The following is an 18,998-nucleotide window of genomic DNA, read 5'->3' on the forward strand; positions in this document are numbered from 1 at the left end:
ATTAGTGTCATCACCATCACATGCTAAGCTTAAGAACGAAAAGGCTATTGAATGAACTAATAATGAAGTTAGAATCCCATGTTTGTCACATATAGTAATTCAACCTCAATTCTCTTAGTTAATGTTATTTAGTATAATCTCTTAGTTAAATAAAAACCCAATTTGTTATTTGTCTTGGCATTGAGCAATAACCATACATTGTTGCATAGGTGCATAAATTGAACTTAACCTAAACCAGTCTCTGTGGGAACGAATCTGATTTATATCTTATACTACTTGTGAACGCGTATACTTGCATGAATTTTAGCGCGTATTTTCGCCCTAACAGCAACTTTCAAAGGTCGCAGCAACCAGTTCCAACCACCTATCATCCCAACAACCGCAATCATCCTACCTTTAGCTGGAGCAATACTCAGAATGCGGTTCAGCAGCCTTATCAGCAGTATGCAGCCAAGTAATACAACCCTCCTGGTTTTCAGCAACCGTAATATGCACCAAGACAACAACTTCAGCTGCAAAAATCGAATGAAAAATCTGAATTGGAGGAGTTGAGGCTCATGTGCAAGAGCCAAGCGGTTTCTATCAAGACCTTGGAGAATCAAATTGGGCAAATTACCAACGCTTTGTAAAATCATAAACCCGATACACTTCGTAGTGACACTGAAGTGCCAGGAAAGAGGGAAGCTAAGGAGCAGATTAAGGTAAATACATTGAGGTCTGAGAAGGTTACAATTCCTGAAAAATCTCAAGTTTCAAAAGAAAACGCTGTGGCTGAAGAAGAAGCGCAGAAGGAAGCAGAAGTGGAACCAAGGAAGACTACTGTGGGACACACTCCTCCTGAGCGTAATATAGGGGAGAAACAGATCTATCCTCCATCTCATTTTCCTAAGAGGCTACAGAAGAAAAAGCTGGATAAGCAGTTTGAGAAATTTCTGGAGGTGTTCAAGAAAATTCATATCAATATACCTTTCGCTGAAGCTCTTGAACAGATGCCTAGTTATGCGAAGTTTATGAAAGTTATTCTCTCTCGGAAAGTGAAGCTTGATGACTTAAAGACAATTGCTCTTATGGAGGAATGCAGTGTTGTGCTGCAACAGAAGTTGCTTCCGAAGCTTAAAGATCCTAGAAGCTTCACTATTCCTTGTACCATTGGAAAAGTGTCATTTGACAAATGCTTATGTGACTTGGGAGCTAGCATCAATCTGATGCCCTTGTCAATCTTCAAGAAGCTGGACTTACCTGATCCAAAGCCTACTTATATGACCTTGCAGTTGGCCGATCATTCTATTACATATCCATGAGGCATTGTGGAGGATGTCTTGGTCAAGGCTGATTTTATAATTCTTGATTTCGAGGAGGATAAGAAGATTCCCATAATCTTAGGAAGACCATTCTTGGCTATTGGCCGAACCTTGATTGATGTGCTGAAGGGTGAGCTTACTACGCGAGTGCTGGATCAGGACGTGACGTTCAACGTTTTTAATGCCATGAAATTCCCAACTGAAAACAAGGAGTGCTTAAAAGTGGAGTTGGTCAATTCTGTGGTTACTTTAGTCTTTGATTAAATGCTAAGTTTCGTACTGAAAGGGATAAATAGTTTAAATCCTGAGGAAAATTTGGTTTTTTTATTTTTTTAGTGTATACCTACACTGGACACGAGTTAGAAGTTTTAGTCATATTGATCAAGGGCTATGATTGAGAAATCTATTATTATCAATGAAAGGCCAATATGGTGGCCGGCACTTTAAGTAGGAAAAGATATATTGAGGATGACAAATTTCAGAACAACTGATGAGAAAGATCGCATGAATGAATTTTGAAGTTGAGACACTGTGAAGAGAACCCTTTATTACGTAATGGGAAGACTAAAAGGTGCCGAAGAACGTAAGAGGATATTAATTAAGACTGAATATTAAAGGAATGTCATTGAGTAGGAAAGTAAGTACTCAACATGGTTAAAAATAAAAACGGGATGGTGAGGATTAAAATTTTGGTGATTGCGACTTGTAAGCGACCCGAATGGGAGTAAGAGTTTATTAAAATAAAATTAGGAAGGAATATTAGAAGGAACTAAGTAATCCATCATGTTATTTGAGGATTTTGAGTTATAGGGTAAATAAGACCACTTATTATATTATGCAAACGATAGGACTCCACCCGATAAAATTATAATAAACACAGAAGAGATAATGGGTGAAAGAGAAACCCCGTGGTAATTGTGCCAGGCAATAAACCAAGATTTAATTTCACAACTGGATTATTTCCCAAAGTATTTTATGAAAAAGAATGAATAGAGGCACGACTTTGAGTTCTCAAATCAAAAAGAAGGGCGAGAGAACTATCTAGACCATTGAAGATACTCTAGCGGCTTGCCTTTTTTTGGGATGTTAGAGAATTGCCTATCGTTGACTGAAAATTGGTGTAGATATACTTACCACGCTAGCACAAGGAAAATAACCACTGATATCCCTTACGAAGGACAACATGGAAGAATGAAGGATATCATTATTAGAGCTGACAGAAGGAAAAGAAGAGTGTACACGCCCTTTAAAGGCCACTGGTAGCAGTTCCCAATAAACGCGAATACGTCTAAGGTGCTAGCGAGAATAACAAATACGAACTGAAAGGTATCATAGTACTATAAATATTACATGGGAAATGATTAAAGAAATCTGACCGGTAGCGGAAGCTAAGCGTTCCATGATTCTAAAATGTATAAATCCATTGTGTAAGAAATGGTAATGTTAAGTGGCATTTATGTCCACTTAGAATGCTCTATAAAAGCTTGAATTGATGTTTTGTACTCGAGTTATTTATGTATTTGATGTGTTTTTCTAGTGTTTTTGCATTTCAGGCATAAATAAAAGAATCAGGAGATTTAGCATTATTTTCGTGCTAAATTAATGTTAAGATGGTGCTATATATAATGACAACTTAAGATCATTTTTCAATAAGGAGACATAACAGAGCTTAAGGAGAGATCGACAAGAAGACCTATAGCATAATTCAATGAAGGCGAAGAAAACCTAGTTTATTCTTTTGATTCTTTATTCTAAGTTGTAATATTGGATGCTCGTTTCTTGTTTTGTTGAACCTATACTCTTGTTACGTACTTGGTTTATTATTTATTCAGTATAAAGACTACATTTATTATACCATGCTTTCATTGGAACCCACGGTGATGATGAGTCCAACTATGGGTTAATCGTTATTGTGGGGTTCTAGCGGATTTACTTATAGATTTCTATAGTTAATTTGTTTTGATACCTTAGTATATGGTGATTGTATGATATCCTAGTATTGGTTGAGCTTATTCATATTATGATCATCGTGAACTTATAAGATAGCGTGTTAATCTCTATTGAAGTGAAAGTGAATATATGGGTTTAAAACTAGCCATGCTAGCATAGGTTCATGTATTTGATATGCATGATTTGTAGGTAATTTTAACCATCTTACTTGCCCTATGTAATCATGATAGATAACTTGCACATTGAACCGTTATGTTGTCAAATTCTATAGACATATAGGGTCTCAATATAATTGGTGTCTATTCAGCTTCTATCTCTTTTGTGGATGTCTGGTAGTAGAGTATTCGTATAATGAAAGTTGGCATTTATTAATGTTGTGTTATCTGAGTAGTGTCATCACCATCGCATGCTAAGGTTAAGAACAAAAAGGCTATTGAATGAAGTAGTAATGAAGTTAGAATCCCATATTTGTGTCATATAGTTAATCAAACCTTTAATTCTCTTAGTTAATGTTAGTTAGTATAATTTCTTAGTCAATCATAGTTATAAACAATCTCAAATTGTGATCGTCTTAGCATTGAATAATAACCATACCATTGTTGCATAAGTGCATTGATTGAAATTAACCTAAACCAGTCTCTGTGGGAATGAACTAGAAATAATTCTATATTACTTGCGATCATGTATACTTGCGTGATTATAAGCGCGTGTTTTTGTCCTAACAAGTTTTTGGCACCGCTGTCGGGGACTCGGTGTTAGTTTTTAGTTTATGTGTTTGTCATCAGTGGTCGTTAAAGTTCATTGACTCGGACATTGTTACTTACTTATTTCCTTGCCGTGTTTCAGGTACTCTAGCGAGCGTGTATGCATATGCGTTCTCGATCTCGTAAGAGAACACTGGATCAAGTTGAGGACGAAGTTGTAGTAGCTAAGGAAGTTTTTGAAAAAGTTCTTGTCGAGGAGAAAGTTGAAGAAGAAGCTCTAATTGCAATGGGAGAACCAGAATCGAATACGAAGGCTTTGATGTATTACTCTCAGCCAAAGATTAATGATATTCAGTCTAGCATTGTCCGACCAGCCATCTCAGCTAACACCTTTGAGATCAAGTCGAGCACGATTCAGATGATACAGAACTCGGTTCAGTTTGGGGGTTCTCCGATAGAAGACCCCAACATGCACATCAGAGATTTCATCGAGATCTGCGACACTTTCAAGTTCAATGGAGTTTCTGAAGATGCTATTAAGTTGAGGATTTTCCCCTTCTCTCTGCGAGGTAAAGCCAAGTGCTGGTTACATTCTCTACCACCAGGGTCTATCACCAAATGGGAGGATCTTGCTTAAAAGTTCCTAACTAAATTTTGTACTATGGCAAAGACAGTTGCTATCGGAAATGCACTTACTCAATTTGCTCAGCAATCTGGAGAATCTTTATGTGAGGCTTGGGATCGCTAAAAAGAGATGCTTAGAAAGTGACCTCACCATGGAATGCCTGACTGGATGATCATTAACTGATTTTAAAATGGATTGGGTGCTACTTCTAGACTCATGCTTGATACAGCATCAGGAGGAGCCTTATGGGCTAAAAGCTATAATGAATCTTATGAATTGATTGAGCTGATGGCTGCCAATGAATACCAGAACCCAACTCAGAGACTACCTCAAGGCAAGGTAGCAGGAATTTTGGAGGTAGATGCAGCTACTGCTATAGCTGCTCAGCTTAAAACTTTAACGATGAAGGTGGATTCTTTAGCTAATTATGAAGTTAATCAGATCACAAGTGTTTGTGAGCTTTGTGTGGGTGTGCATGAAACTGAGCAGTGTGCTATTTCTAGTGAATTTACTCAGTTTGTAAGCAACTTTCAGAGGTCGCAGGAACCAGTTCCATCCACTTATCATCCCAACAACTGCAATCATCCTAACTTCGGCTAGAACAACAATCAGAATGCGGTACAACAGCCGTATTAGCAGTATGCAACAAAGCAATTCAACCCTCCTTGTTTTCAACAACCAAAATATGCACCAAGACAAAAACTCCAACTTTAACAACTACCACATGGAAGTGCAAGGTAATCTAATGAAAAATCTGAATTGGAGGAGTTGAGGCTCATGTGTAAGAGCCAAGCAGTTTCTATCAAAACTCTGGAGAATCAAATTGGGCAGATTGCCAATGCTTTGTTGAATCGATAACCTGGTACACTCCCTAGTAACACAGAAGTACCAGGAAAGAAGGAAGCAAAAGAGCAGGTTAAGGCAATTACATTGAGGTCTGGGAAGGTTGCAAGCCCCAAAAAATCTCAAGTTCCAGAATCTGAAGTTTTGGCTGAAGAAGATATGCAGAAGGAAGCAGAAGTGGAATCAAGGAAGAAAATTGTGGAACACACTCCTCCTAAGGGTAATACAGGGGAGAAACAGGTCTATCCTCCACCTCCTTTTCCTAAGAGGCTGCAGAAGCAAAAGTTAGATAAGCAATTTGCTAAGTTTCTGGAGGTGTTCAAGAAACTTCATATCAACATACCTTTTGCTGAAGCTCTTGAACAGATGTCTAGCTATGCGAAATTTATGAAAGGTATTCTCTCTAGGAAAGTGAAGCTCGATGACTTAGAGACTGTTGCTCTTATGGAGAAATGCAGTGCTGTGCTACAACAAAAGTTGCCTCTGAAGCTTAAAGATCCTGGAAGCTTCACTATTCCTTGCACCATCAGAAACTTGTCTTCCGACAAGTGTTTATGTGATTTGGGATCTAGCATCAATCTTATGCCTTTGTTTATCTTCAAGAATTTGGGTTTACCTGATCCAAAGCCTACATATATGTCCTTGTAGTTGGCTGATTGTTCTATTACATATCCACGAGGCATTGTGGAGGATGTATTGGTCAAGGTGTACAAACTCATCTTTCCTGCTGACTTTGTAATTCTTGATTTCGAGAAGTATACGAAGATTCCCATAAATCTTGGGAAGACCATTCTTGGCTACTGGTCAAACTTTGATTGATGTGCAGAAGGGTGAGCTCACTATGCGAGTACTGGATCAGGATGTGACTTTTAATATTTCAATGCCATGAAATTCCCTACCGATAAAGAGGATTACTTAAAAGTGGAATTGGTCGATTATGTGGTTACTTCAGAGCTTGATCAAATGCTAAGGTCTGATGCCTTAGAGAAAGCCTTGATGGGAAATTCAGATAGTGAAGATGATGAAGGTGATGAGCAGTTGCAGTATTTGAATGCTTCTCCTTGGAAGCGAAGGCTGGATATGTCTTTTAAATCTCTTGGATTGTCAGAACTCAAAAATGCTGAGGTGCGTCTCAAGCCATCTATTGAGGAACCTCCTACACTCGAGCTTAAACCTTTGCATGAACACTTGAGGTATGCTTTTTAGGTGATGCATCTACTTTTCCTGTTATTATTTCATTTGACCTTTCAGGTAGTGATGAGGAAAAGCTCTTGAGAATTCTGAGAGAGTTCAAGTCGGCAATTGGATGGACTATAGCAGATATTAAGGGAATTAGCCCTTCTTATTGTATGCATAAAATTCTGCTAGAGGAAGGAAGCAAGCCGACTGTTAAGAAACAGAGAGGGCTAAATCCGATCATGAAGGAGGTCGTGAAGAGGGAAATTCTTAAATGTCTAGATGCAGGGATCATCTACCCTATATCTGATAGTTCATGGGTAAGCCCAATTCAGTGTGTGCCGAATAAAGGAAGCATCACCATGGTTGCTAATGAAAAGAATGAGCTTATTCCTACTCGAACAGTCACGGGGTGGAGAGTGTGGATGGATTATCGAAAGCTGAATAAAGCCACAAGGAAGGATCATTTTCCACTTTCTTTCATTAACCAGATGCTTGACAGATTGGCTGGGCATGAGTACTACTGTCTTCTGGATGGCTATTTGGGCTATAATTAGATTTGCATTGCTCCAGAAGATCAAGAAAAGACTACCTTCACTTGTCTGTTTGGTACTTTTACTTTCAGAAGAGTTTTTTTTGGGTTATGTGGTGCACCTGCCACATTTCAAAGATGCATGATGGTCATCTTCTCTGACATGATTGGTCAGAATGTGGAGGTGTTCATGGATGATTTTTCTATGTTCGGAGATTTCTTCGACGAGTGTTTATAAAATTTTGGCACAATTCTTAAAAGGTGTGTTGAGACCAATCTGGTTCTCAACTGGGAGAAATGTCACTTTATGGTGCAATAGGGCATCATTCTTTGGTACAAGGTCTCTAGTTAAGGTCTTGAGGTGGACAAAGCAAAGGTGGGGGTCATTGAAAACCTTCCTCCACCAATTTCTGTTAAGGGAATCCGTAATTTTCTTGGTCATGCGGGTTTCTATCGGCGGTTCATCAAGGATTTCTCTAAAATCTCTAAACTGTTGTGCAATCTATTAGAGAAAGATGTCCCTTTCAAGTTTGATGATGAGTGTCTAGCTATTTTTGAGAGCTTAAAGAAGAGCTTGATCATGGCACCTGTAATAACTGCGCGTAATTGGAATGAGCCTTTTAAAATGATGTGCGATGTAAGTGACTATGCAGTTGGAGTGGTTCATTGGCAAAGGAAGAACAATGTATTTCATGTGGTCTACTATGCTAATAAGACCCTCAATGGTGCTCAACTGAACTACACCACAACTGAGAAAGAGCTATTGGCCATTGTCTATGGTTTTGAGAAGTTTAGATCTTATTTGCTTGGGACGAAGGTGATAGTTTTCACTGATCACGCTGCAATTCGCAATCTCATCTCCAAAAAGGACTCGGAACCTAGATTGATTCGATGGGTTCTTTTAATTCAGGAGTTTGAGATGAATATCAAGGACATAAAAGGTAGTGAGAATCAAGTTGTTGATCATTTCTCTCATTTAGAAGATCCATGTACAATTTCACATGACAAGACATTGATAAATGAGTCTTTTCCTGGTGAGCAGTTGTTTGGGGTGCAAGAAGAAGAACCATGGTTCGCAGACATTGTGAACTACCTTGTAAGCAACATTATGCCCTCGGACTTGTCTTCTGCTCAAAAGAAGAAGTTTCTTCACGAGGTGAAGTGGTACATGTGGGATGAGCCGTTCTTGTTTCGTCAAGGAGCTGACCAAATTATCAGGAGATGTATTCCGTACAGCGAGACGGAGGGTATCTTGCGATACTGTCATTCGACAATTTATGGAGGCCACTATGGTGGAGAAAAGACAGCAGCTCGTATCCTTCAAGCAGGATTCTTCTGGCCTACATTGTTTAAGGATGCGCATCAGTTCATTTTGAAGTGTGATCGCTGCTAGCGTGTTGGTAATATGTCAAAGAAAGATGAGATGCCTCTTACTGTGCTTCTCGAGGTTTAGTTCTTTGATGTTTGGAGAATTGACTTTATGGGGCTTGTAATAATCAGTATATCTTGCTGGCCATCGATTATGTGTCAAAATGGGTGGAAGTCAAAGCTTTGCCAACAAATTATGCGAAGGTAGTGCTTAACTTTCTTCACAAGTAGATATTTACAACATTCGGAACTCCAAAAGTCATAATCAGTGACGAGAGATCGCATTTCTGCAATCGCAAGTTCACTGCTATGATGCACAGATATAATGTGAATTATCGCATTGCTACAGCCTATCATCCTCAGACTAATGGTCAAGCTGAGGTATCTAATAGAGAGATCAAGCATATTATGTAGAAAGTTGTATGTCCATCGAGGAAGGATTGGTCTTTGAAGTTGGATAAAGCGGTTTGGGCTATCGAACAGCATTTAAGACTCTGCTAGGAATATCACTGTTTCAATTGGTTTATGGTAAAGGATGTCATTTGCCTTTGGAGTTAGAGCACAAGGCATATTAGGCTTTGAAGAAACTGAACCTTGATGTTACTGCAGCTGATAAGAAAAGGATGCTTTAATTGAATGAACTCGGCGGGTTTCGACTTCAAGCATATGAGAACAACAAAATGTATAAGGAGAAAGTCAAGAGGTGGCACGATAGGGGTCTAGTGCTCAAATCATTTGTGCCGGGGTAACAAGTTCTTTTGTTCAACTCTCATCTTCGTCTTTTTCCTGGAAAATTGAAGTCGAGATGGTCAAGGCCATTTGTTGTCAAAATTGTGTTTCCACATGGAGCGGTGGAAATTTTTTAGAATGATCCAGGCCAGGCATTCAAGGTGAATGGACAGCGTTCGAAGCATTACTATGGAGATACGGAAAACCTTGAGGTAGTTAGTGCCGTTTTATTGTCAACTTGATCTCAGAATTCTACGTCAAGCTAGCGACGTAAACCAAGCGCTTCTTTGAAGGCAACCCATGTTTTTTGTACATTAGTAGTTGAGTAAAGAAGATAGAAGGAAGAAAATCAGAAGAAAATACAAAAAAATCAGAAAATCAGAAGAAAAAAAAAGGACTTCTCCAGGAGCACATCGCGCCCGTACTGGGAAGCAGGGCGGCCACGCTGAAACAATAGGAGCACGGCGCACCAACGCTGGGAAGCGGGGCGGCCGTGCTGGAACAGCAGAAGTTGTGCGCGCCCGCGCTCCCAAGCGGGGCAGCCGCACTGACCCCCTGAGAAAAAATTGATAGAAAATTAAAAATTCAAAACAAATACAAGACCCCAGCTGAATTTTACTCCTTCCACTACCCTAATTCCTACTCCTAATCAATTCTAAACTCTACCAATTATCCCCACTAACCCACAATCATATCCTACTTCTATTTAACCTAATTCTAATTCTCTATATATACATTCACTTACATACATCAATCTTCACCTTATTTCTATTCTCTGAAACCCTAGAACTCTCTACACACCTCTTTTATCTCACTTTATCAATTCCAATGGCACCAAAGAGAGCACACACTCAAGTAAGCAGTAGCACCAACCCCACCACTACCGATTCTTCGAGTGTTGGGGGTACGAGGCCATGATTTGTTACTCTGGAGACTGAAGCGGAGTACGCAAGGTTGCTGACTAAGTAGATAGCGAAATAGAGGGGATTTCTACCTTCAGGTAAGGATGGTAAGCTTCTCGAGATGATCTTGGAGATAGGTTGGGTTTCGTTTTATGAGGCACCCGCGGTTGTGCCTATGAGTATTGTTCATGAGTTCTATACGAACGTAAAAGCTGATAAGAATGGGTATTCGGTGGTGCGTGGGTTGGCAGTGGACTATAGCCCGGAGGCTATTCGCAGGGTTATCAACCAACCCGAGAGACAACCAACTCAAGAGGAGTGGGTGAATAAGACAGGGGAGGACTTTGATTTGGATCTGATTGTGGCTACGTTGTGTATCCCGAAGATATAATGGAAGTTCAATAGGGGATCGAACGAGTATCTCAATTTCCCTGCTTCCTGCATGAGTAGGTTTGCTCGTGCTTGGAATGCTTTTATTTGTGCGAATATCATGTCATCTTCTCATGTTCATGATGTGACTATGGATCGTGTAAAGTTGTTATGGGGGATTTTGCAGGGAGATTATATGAATCTCGGTTCTGTTATTCATCAGGGTATTTTGCAGTTTTTGCGTGGAGACACTATAGGGTCTATCCCTTATGCCTCGATTATGACCAAGCTTTGTGTTGCGGTGGGAGCTCATTGGCCCGCACATGAGTAGCTTTGATTACTGAGCACCCCCATCAAAAGTTCTATGATCTTGAGCATGTAGGAGTGGTATGATGGGAAGGCTTACGAGAAAGGACTTGAGTACACCTTTGATCATTTGTCAGGTGGCCAGCCATCCGATCAGACGTATGATGGTGGTTCAACTCAGGCACGCAGAGCAGCATGGAGACATCAGATGGGTGAGGCTAGATCTTCGCAGCAGCAGCAGCAGGAGACAGAGGATAGTGTTGGTTTAGGCTCGACGCAGTATAGGCATTTGATGAGGCGGATGGATGCGATGTATGAGTCGCATACCAAGTTTACGCAGGATCTTACTCAGGCATTGGGTACAGCTTTTCGAGCCACGGGGGTTGACATTCAGTGGCCAGTTTTTGGAGAGGATTATATGTACCCGCCTCCTGACACTCCACTCGTGGAGGGTGATGATAATTCTTCTTCTGAGTAGGTATGCCTTGATTCCTTGCTATTACCTTCACTGAGGATAGTGAAATTTTTAAGTTTGGGGTTGATAGTTAAGAAATATTTGTGTGTGAGTCCATATAGATGCATATTCATGATATTTTAGTTCATGTAGTTTGCATGTTTGTCATGTAGTTATTTATTTTTGTTTTTGTTTGCGTATTTGTTATCATATTAGTATGTTGCATATAGTTGCATTGGCATTATATCATGATCCCTTAGGTTGCTTTCCGTTTGATGTTGATTCGAGTGTAGTGATGTTGTATAGAGGAATGTAAGTCCTAACAAATTGATTTACATGCTAGAAATAAGAAAATTTTCACCAAGCCTTATAGGTTTCTTGAGTGCTAGATCATGATCATGACTTGTTTGTTTGTTGAGGTTTAATCACTTGTTTATTTCTAGAATTTATACTATTCTCTTAGTGATGAAATAACATAGATTTTTAAATTTGGAGAAAAACATTGGATATCAATGCTAGTTGTGGCTAGGCGTCAAATGGCTAGTAGCCGAATCATATTTATATGAGTAGTCCAGGGTTGAGCGAGATGGAATGAAACACACTCGTTCAGAAAAAAAGAAAAAAATGAAAGAAAAAAATATGTGTTATGCATAATTGATCACGAGTGGATTCTTTAATACTCGAGTTATTAAGTTTTAGCGGACTTTGTGCCTAGTGACCTAAGGCTTTTATAGTCTGGGATCCGCTAACCTAACGTTCGCTACATGGGTATTATTGCATAAGTCTTGTGTGGACCTCGCTCATTACACAATCAAATAAGCATGTTTGTGTTTTTTTGTGTTATCAATAAAAGCATGAATCCTTGTATAACTTTGATAAGGTGAGTTGTGATTATTGATCTAGTTTTGAGAGTATATCTGTTAAGCAGTTGCATACACGCATGTTTCTGGCTTGTGAGTTTATTTATGGGATTTGATTGAACTTTGTGCGAATAACTGCATTCTTTGATATGTGGCTTATTAATTGGTTTAGTTATTCTGAGGGGATCGTTGCATTCATGTTAGTTGCATTCATGCATTTTTATTTCTTATTTTTGAGTCTGTTATACTTGAGGACAAGCATCGATTCAAGTTTGGGGGTGTGATAAGTGACATTTATAACCACTTAGAACGCTTTGTAAAGGCTCGAAGTGGTGTTTAGTACTCAAGTTGTTTGTGTTTTTGATGTGTTTTCGTAGTGTTTTGCATTTAAAGGCATAGTTGGAAGAAGGAATGGTTATTACATGTTTTATGCTTAAAAGGGTGTTAGGATAGAGCCTTGGTCTAGTGCGCAAAATAAATCAGCACGAGAAGGTCAAGAAACGGAAAAAATCCAGATTCTCCAGAAACCCAGGGCGGCCGCGCTAGGTCAATTTTTCAGAATCCTGATTATAATGGAAGACTGATTTTCTGGACTTCTGCTCTAATTGGGATGGTATTTAAAGAATCTTAAAATAACATTTTTGATATAGGAGAGCAAGGATAGAGTAGCAAGAAGACCTAATAGCACAATACAATGAAGAAGAAGAAGATCTTGTTTTTACTTGTGATTCTTTGCTTAAGTTGTAATCTTGGATGCTTGTTTTCTTTGTTGTTTGAACCTAATACTCTTGTTAACGTACTTTTGATTATTATTCAGTTTATAAAGACTTAATTTATTTACCATGCTTTCATTGGAACCCATGGTGACGATGAGTTCGGTTATGAACAAATCGTTATCGTGGGGTTCTAACGGATTTACTTATGGATTTCTATAGTTAATTGTTTTGATACCTAAGTGTGTGGTGATTGTATGATATCCTAGTATTGGTTGTGCTTATTCGTCTTATGAGCGTCGCGAACTTATAAGATAGTGTGTTAATCTCTATTAAAGCGATAGTGAATATAGAGATTTAGAACTTGCCATGCTAGCATAGGTTCATGTATAATTGTTATGCATGATTCATAGGTAATTTTAACCATCTTACTTACCCTATGTAATCACGATAGATAACTTGTTCACTAAACCTTTATGTTGTCAAATTCTATAGACATATAGGGTCTCGACATAATTGGTGTCTATTCAGCTTCTATCACTTTTGTGGATGTCTGGTAGTAGGGTATTCGTGCAACAAAAGTTGGCATTTACTAGTTTCGTGTTATCTGATTAGTTGTCATCATCATTGCATGCTAAAGTTAAGAACAATGACTTTGAATGAAGTAGTAATGAAGTTAGAATCCCATGTTTGTCTCATATAGTTAATTCAATCACTTTTAATCGTAGCTAATTGCATTTTAGTTTAATCTTAGTTATAAACATCTTCACTTGTTATTGTCTTACCATTGAGCGATAGCCTGTTGGATTTTTAAGCGCAGCGGAGGCATGGTAAAACACTTTTACACATATAAAATCCAAATAAAAGCATATAAATCGTGGTAAAAACATAGGGATCGATTTACTAACCTTTAATAAGCGATCCAAAAGCAACGATCGGAGATCCTTAGCAGCTGCTCCTCAAACGTGAAGCACTCCACCGGTATCCACCAAGAAAACGACGTTAAGGAGGAGGAGGAGGTGGAGAGAATTAGATTTTATAAAATTTTGGGGTTAGAATAGAAATAGGGTTTATAATAGTATATTTATAGGCAAAATTTTCAGCTGAAATTTTCCCATAAATATTATTATTATTATCCCATTTATTATTCTCATTAATAATTAAAACACCTTTTAATTATTAATCCTTTTTCTAAACACTTTAGAAATAATTCTCTCTCTTGATTTAATTTCCAAAAATTAAATCCTTTAATTAATAATATTAAGAACTTTTCTTAATTAATTTATAATCAATTAAATCTCATTTAATCAATTATAAAATTTGCCAATTGATTATTTATTTCATAAATAAATAATTATTAGCCATTATTAATTAATTCCTCCACCATTAAATCATTCTCTTTTTATGGTGTGACCCTGTAGGTTCAATATTAAGCCGTTAGTAGAAATAAATAATAATAAAACTATTTTATCATTATTTATATAAATTCTCTAATTTATTAAATATGATTAATTAATTAATCACATTTATTCTACATCGTGAGGGATACTTCTCAGCATATCGCGACTATCCGGATAATATGAATTCACTGCTTAGAATACCAAGAACCTATTCAATGAATAGTTACCGTACAATAAACTCCTTCTACCCTATAATGTCCTGATTAAATACAAGGCATGGATCTCGTGTCAAGCCTATCTAATTTAATCATTTGCTTACCATTTACTATGCTTAGTTCTATGCAAATTAGAAACTCCTTTCTAATTTCATTTACTCTGGCCAGAGATTCCTGAACTAGCATAAGTGGATCAGCCTTGAACATTCGCTTCCTTCACTGGAAGGGGTAGATCCTTTATTGATCATACACTATCTTCGTGTACAAATTCCTATACCCAGTAGAGCCCTAATAATTTTCCCTGGAGACTAAGAACTAAACCAAAGCATAGTTCAGTGTACACAAGATGACTATGATGACCTCAAGTCTAAGGATACTTGTACAACTATCACTGTGTGAACAACTGCTAACACGTGAGTGAACTCCATCAGTTATTCAGCTGGGCGAGTCATGTTCAGTGAACTTATTCTATAATAAGCACCTACATACTAGCTATAGTGTCACCACATAAATGTCTATGAGAACAGACATCCTTCATAATGAAGCAAGCATAGTATGTACCGATCTTTGTGGATTATTAATTACCAGTTAGTAATCCTACGACCATGAACTATTTAAGTTTAGAGTTATCATCTTTTAGGTCTCACTATTATGATCTCATCATAATCCATAAAAAGCTTTACTCTAAAATATGGTATATCTTATTTAAACACTTAAATAGATAAAGCCCGTAATAAAACAAAACAAGTCTTTTATTAATATCAATGAAATCAAAACAGATTATTGAAAAAGTTATTCCTAAATCCTAATACATGATTGGACTTAGGACATATTCCTTTCAATCTCCCACTTGTACTAAAGCCAATCACTCTGGTATCTAATACCCATCTTGTCTTTATGACGATCAAAGTGACTTTCATAAAGTAGCTTTGTGAGTGGGTCTGCTATGTTGTTATGTGTGTCAACTCTCTTTCAATACAATACAAGAAATGTTACCACGCTCTCACTAACCCTTTTGTAGACACATGGTTCATCTACGTTTTTCATAAAACCAAACTCTTTGATTGTCTCATCAAAACGGATGTTCCATCTACGAGAAGCTTGCTTTAAACCATATATGGTTCGCAGCAGCTTACACACTAGGTTTTCTTTTCTCTTGGAAAGAAAACCATCTGGCTATTTTCCAGATCTCATAGTCGTAGTAAGCGGCAATCGCAAGCAAAATCCGAACTGATTTTAACAGGGCTACAGGTAAAAGGTTTCATCAAAGTCAATCCATTGCCTTTGTTTGAATCCTTTTCCCAAAAGCCTGGCCTTAAAGGTCTCCACCTGGCCATCTGCTCTAATCATTCTTTTGTATCCCATATACATAGATTTCATTTTGGATTTCATGGCACTATGCCATTTCTCTGAGTCAACACTACTCATAGCCTCATTATAGGTCACAGGGTCATCATCATCAATGATCGACAACTCATTATCATTCTCAATGACAAGGCCATATTACCTCTCAGGTTGGCGAGACACTCTCCCTGACCTATGAATGGGCTGTTCCACAAAAGGTTGTTCAGTCAGAACAGGTGTTTCCACTTGATCCGTAGTAGTTTGTGCTTCTTGAACTTCATCAAGTTCAATTTTGCTCCCACTGTTTCCTTCAAGGATAAACTCCTTTTCCAAGAAGGTAGCATGTCTGGAGACAAACACCCGATGATCGGTGTAAAAGTAATACCCTAAAGTCTCTTTAGGATATCCCACAAAACTACATTTTACGGATCGATATTCCAGCTTATCTGGGTCAACTTACTTGACATAAGCTGGACATCCCCAAATCTTAACGTGTTTAAGACTCGGTTTCCTTTCTTTCCATATCTCATACAGAGTTTGAGGAACAGATTTGGAAGGCACCTTATTCAGTAAGTATGCTGAGGTTTCCAATGCATAACCCCATAGGAATACTGGAAGATTTGCATAGCTCATCATGGACCGAACTATGTCTAACAAAGTTCGATTTCTCCTTTCAGATACCAATCTGGAGGCGTCCACTGGGAGACTATACCATTTACTTTGAGATAATCCAGAAACTCTCCATTCAAGTATTCATCACCTCGATCTAATCGAAGAACTATAATACTATGTTTGGTTTGTTTCTCCACTTCATACTTATACTCTTTGAACTTTTCAAAGGCTTCAGACTTGTGTTTCATCAAACACATATCCAAATCTAGATCTATTATCTATGAAAGTAATGAAGTATGAAAATCCACCCATGGCTTGCTTAGACATTGGTCCACATACATCTGTGTGTACCATTCCTAGCAAATTTGATGTCCTCTCTCCATGTCTACTAAATGGAGACTGCAATGCCACTATAAAGTGAGATTTTCATCATCCCTTTTCTTTTATTAGTTTGTTCAATCTGAAGTAAATTATGTCACATATATACAGACCATTATTTAAAGCACCACGTCCATAAAGAATATTATCTCTAAGAATAGAACATTCATTATTCTCAATAATAAATGAAAATCCAGCCAAGTCTAACATGGGAATAATATTCCTCACAATCGAGGGAACAAAATAACAATTATTTAAAACAATAGTCTTGCCCGTAGGCATATGTAAATGAAATGATTCTACATCTTCAGCAGCAACTCTTGCTCCATTTCCCATCAGTAGAATCACCTCCTCTTCCTCAAGAGTCCTACTTCTCCTTGGTCCCTGCAACAAATTGCAGATTTGAGAACCACAGGCGGTATCTAATACCCAAGTAGAAATTTGATTTAATGACATATTCACTTCTATCATGAACATACCTGAATCAGAAGCGGTAGTCTCACTACCCTTCTTCTTCTTCAATTCTGCAAGGTAAACCTTGCAGTTCCTCTTCCAGTGCCCCACCTTGTTACAGTGAAAGCAAACAACTTTGCTCTTCGGGTCTTTTGGTGGAACCGGCGTTTTCTCACCTACTTTCTTCTTCTTGGAAGGGTTCCTCTTCCTTTTCTTAGGATTGGAACCTTCACCAAAACAGAACTCTTCTTAGGGGAAAAATTCGATTCCGCAGTCTTCAACATGTTGTGGAGTTCAGGCAGGCTGACATCCAACTTATTCATGTGAAAGTACACAACAAACTGCGAGAACGAACTCGGAAGCGATTGCAAGACCAAGTCTTGGCTCAGCTCCCCATCCATGGCAAAACCAAGTTGTCCAAGACGTTCAATCAAATTGATCATTTTAAGTACATGGTCATTCACAGATGATCCCTCAGACATCCTACAACCGAACAACTCCTTCGATATCTCATATCGAGCTGTCCTCCCCGCCACATCATACAACTCTTGTAGATGCATGAGGATAGTGTGAGCATCCATATGCTCATGTTGCTTCTGTAGCTCAATGTTCATGGAAGCTAGCATGATGCATTGAGCAACATTTGCATCATCTATCCACTTACGATACACAACATGTTCATCATTATGCGCATCGCTAGCAGGTTCAGTAGGCTTAGGTGAGTCAATCACGTATTCCAGCTTCTCAATCCTGAGAACAATTCTCAAGTTTCGAAGCCAGTCAGCATAATTAGGAGCAGTCAATTTGTGAGCATCCAGTATGCTCCTGAGCGATAGTGTAGAAGACATAACATACAAAGTAAATTTGTAAATGATAAACACATAACAACACTTAGCAAATATTCGATTTCATTTCAAAACACTATATGAATCGGGTCTTTATTCATAAGTGGCTCCCACTAGTTTATCTTATTTATTCAACCCCTTACGTGAAAAATTAAGCATTCATAATGCTAGTGGGAATAGGGATCCTACATTCCATTACACAACCCCGTTGTGGCACGAAATGCCATGTAATGTTCAATAGGCAGACAACTCTTGTCAATTACATCTAATGTTATTCCCTAATCAAACTTTAGCCTCTTGAATAATTGAGTCACGGCTGTGGCACGACAAACTCAATATTCTAAGTCAAGTCTAACCCAACATTCCGTACAATTGAATCAGTCCCCAAAGGCCCATGGCTGTGGCACGTAACGACCTTTAGATTCTTATTCAATGTACACATCTCTATGTAATAGACAAGTATTTCTTATTTCGAAATCAAAGCCCTCGGCTGTGGCACGAAACGACAATGATTTATAAATAAGAACTACTTTCTATCATGTTGGAAGGCTATGACCGACACAAGCCCGTTGTGTCATTGGCCAATTACTACTTGATATTATTTAATTTTAGAGGGATTATATTATGTTACAATCATAATCATATTATAAAGAGATTCTTCCTTTTAAATTAAATATTTCAAATCAATAATCGATAATCAGATGATTCCCAGATCGGGTGGAGCATTGTTAAGAGGCGTCACTTAATAACCCTTTCTTACAGATAGAAATCTGTTGTTGATAGAATCATCCTTTCTCTCATATCGAAAATTCATATTCAATTACGTGTTTCACAAACACAAGAATCTCATGATTGTATTCATAATATTGTTCTTAAGGTTATGAAACAATTTCACTATACTAGGTTGTCTAACAAATGC

The 18,998-nt window shown here is 38.1% G+C and overlaps 1 non-coding gene across 1 annotated transcript; it reads right to left on the reverse strand.

Moving 5' to 3' along the window:
* Positions 1–4,631: 4,631 nt before the first annotated feature.
* LOC141699541 (small nucleolar RNA R71) lies at positions 4,632–4,738 on the reverse strand. The gene has a single exon (XR_012565993.1). It is a non-coding gene; the product is annotated as a small nucleolar RNA R71 (small nucleolar RNA).
* Positions 4,739–18,998: the final 14,260 nt, after the last annotated feature.

Source organism: Apium graveolens, chromosome 11 (assembly GCF_009905375.1).
Source record: "Apium graveolens cultivar Ventura chromosome 11, ASM990537v1, whole genome shotgun sequence".
NCBI lineage: Eukaryota > Viridiplantae > Streptophyta > Magnoliopsida > Apiales > Apiaceae > Apium > Apium graveolens.